This window comes from Meriones unguiculatus, chromosome 3 (genome assembly GCF_030254825.1).
Source record: "Meriones unguiculatus strain TT.TT164.6M chromosome 3, Bangor_MerUng_6.1, whole genome shotgun sequence".
Taxonomy (NCBI): Eukaryota; Metazoa; Chordata; class Mammalia; order Rodentia; family Muridae; genus Meriones; species Meriones unguiculatus.
The window spans coordinates 28,670,661-28,673,737 of record NC_083351.1 but is presented as its reverse complement, the minus strand read 5'-3'; the positions used below and the strand labels follow the sequence as shown (position 1 = coordinate 28,673,737).

The 3,077-nt window shown below is 45.3% G+C and overlaps 1 pseudogene; it reads right to left on the bottom strand.

Moving 5' to 3' along the window:
- Positions 1-2,099: 2,099 nt before the first annotated feature.
- Positions 2,100-2,450, bottom strand: LOC110549947 (large ribosomal subunit protein eL34-like; annotated as a pseudogene).
- Positions 2,451-3,077: the final 627 nt, after the last annotated feature.

Below are 3,077 nucleotides of genomic sequence, written 5' to 3'. Positions count from 1 at the left end.
CTTTGGTAAGATAGATCACTATTTCTCAACAGATGGGCACATGACCCTAAGGCTAGGAAAGGAGCAAAGCCTTGCCAAAGTTTTGAAATGTAAATGTAGCAGACACAGGATTTCTCTTCTAGAGGCCTTGGATTACTACTGCTTCAGAGAACCCCTCCAGAGCATGAAGGTGAAGCTTTTGAGGAAGGTGAAGGGGAACAAGCCCCTGACATCCTCTCTTCTCTGTATATTTATTTCATTGATTGATCAATTAAAGACGGGCTCCTTCTCTATTGGGAAAGCCGGGCCTGAGGCTTGCTATGTGGTCCAGGCTGGTCTTGAATGACGGGTGTGTGCCACCACACTCAGCTCTCCCTTTTCATCATCTATCTCTCTCAGAATCCAAATTCCACAGTTCATATCCTATAAAACATAGTTATACCCATGGCTCACAGGTCATCTACATTCAAAACACTATCCAATGGTGGCACGTACCTGGACTCCTACACTCAGGAAATAGAAATGAGAAGATCGGGCATTCAAGGGCCAGCCATAGCTACGTAATGAGCTCAAGGCCAGCAGGGACTAAAAGAGACCTGGCCTCAAAACAATACCACCACAAAACAAAACAAAAATATAAATATACAAATTTTATATCCAGAATCTCAGAGTGGTGGTTTGAGGCCATCCTGGGCTTCAAAGAGGTTTTGTTTTGTTTTACTCTTGAGACAGGGTTTCTCTGTATAGCCCTGGCTGTCCTAGACTCACTTTGTAGACCAGGCTGACCTTGAACCTACAGAGATCTGCCTGCCTGCTTCTGCCTCCTGAGTGCTGGGATTAAAGGTGTGCACCACCATCCCCAGACACAGGTTTTGTTGCTGTTGTTTTGAAGGTCATCATGGGCTTATATATCTAGAACTTGTCTCAAAAACCAAAACAAATGAAACACTATTCAGGTGACTAGATTCCTAGGCTCACTCTCCAATTCCTGGGAGGTAGAGATTCTTTGTAGTCTAGCTTTGGCAAAGCGCCCACCCACTAATTAGCCACCATTGTTGTGAAAAGATAAGGCAGCATGTACTCTAAGTGAAAGCACACTGGGAGATAAGAGGAACACTTCTCAGAAAAGCGGGAGTCTGAGTCAGGCAGACCAAACACTGGCCGTCCACTTTCTGGGAGTAAGGGAGCGCTTTCCTGAAGACTTCAGGAAATTGAAGTTTGGGCCAGGGCTGTCGCTGAGTGATGAAGCCTTTGCCGAGTATGTGTGAGGCCCTGGATTCAATTGACAATATTGCCAAACAGAAGCATGCAAATAAAAGCTTGCTGACAGAGTCCAGAGTCGGGCATGGTGGCTCACACATGTAATCTCAGCACTCAAGAGGTGAGGGTGAAAGGATTGCCATGAGTGCAAGACCACTCTATTAGTCAGGGTTCTCCGGAACATGGTTCTCAACCTTCCTAATGCTGCAACTCTTTAATACAGTCCCTCATGGTGTGGTGACCCCGACCATAAAATTAATTTGTTGCTACTTTATAACTGTAATTTTGCTACTGTTATGAATTGTGATGTAAATATCTGATATGCAGGATATCTGATATGTGACCCCAAGGGGTTGTAACTCATCCATTGAGAACCACTGTTTCAGATGGACAAAACCAATAGAACAAACACACACACACAAAATTTATTACATTGGCTTACAGTCTAACTGTAACTGATCATTTCTACCTTATGGGTTCTTCTTTCTTCCACCCTTTTCCTTCTTTCTTTTCAACCCCCTAACACCAGGTAAGTGGGGGAAAAAAAAAGGATAGAGAGTAAAGGAAAGCGATCCCTGAATAAAGTCAGGAGCCAGCAAGAGGGTGACATTATCATTAGACTACTTCCTGCTGATTAAGGGCATTAGTTCCTCTGCGCAAGTTTGATCTTTGCCTCAGGATATCTAATTTCTTCTTCTTGTTTATTCTTTGCACAGGACTGCCACAAGCAACAACAACCAAGAACTCATACTTCCTCTGGGGGCCCTAGCGTTTGTAAACCCTGTTGTGCCCTTTTTTTTTTTTTAACTCTTTTATTTATTTGGGAATTTTTTTTTTATTACTTGAAAAAAGCTGCACATTTATTTTGCTCTCTGACTCTGCACTTGTGCCTTCAACGCTTTCACAACGATTTTCTGCTCCTCAATAAGGAAAGGCCGCTTGATCCTGTCGCGCACAGACTTGGCACACGTGGAACCGCCTTAGGCCCTGCTGACATGCTTCTTGGTCTTTGACTTCATAAGGACTTTAGGCCTTACAGCGAGAACCCCTGGAAGTCTGCCCGGGCACACACCACAGGCAGATGTAGGTGCTTTCCCAACCTTCCTGGTATACAGGTAAACAACCCTGTTGCCAGGGGTTCGAGACAGCCTCGGTTTGTTAGAGGCTGTATTGTAGGAGAGCCTGCAACGGTACATCAAGCGCTGGACCATTTTGAGTGCCTCTAAGCACCGTCCCCCTATTTGGGATTTCTTAAAGCCTCTTCCAAACCCCCAAACCTAGATAGGATAGAGAAGGTCAGTGGGGAGAGGGGTGCAGAGCCCACTTTACTTCTCCCAGCTGTTTAGGGTTGATGGGCTCTTTGGGGGGCTATCCCAGTCTCCGTCAACAGCAAACACAGCAAACAGTCTCCTCCAAGCCTCTGTGCCACCGAGTGTCTCTCCAAACTGCCATACCATCCATCTCTGATCTCTCGAAACTGTCATAGGCCACATGCCATCCTTTTTCACCCTACACTCTCCTACTTATAGCCTTCAGAGTGTTAGACCACACCCCCATCTATGCTGCACGAGGCAGGCCAATACCAGCTGGCAAAGATCACACAGGAGGCAGTTATCAGCTGTGGACAAACTGAAGCCCAAACTAAAATCCCACACTTGGGATTAAAACAAAAACAGATTTATATAATTTAACTGAGTTTTTAAAGAAACCAGACCTTCCATTACACCACCCTCTGAGAAATCCCCAGAATTCCAAATATCACACAGTCACAGAAACTGCCTGTAGTCGGCAAAGCCATGTTTCTGCTAGAACACAACGCAAACCACAGCCAGCTGCTA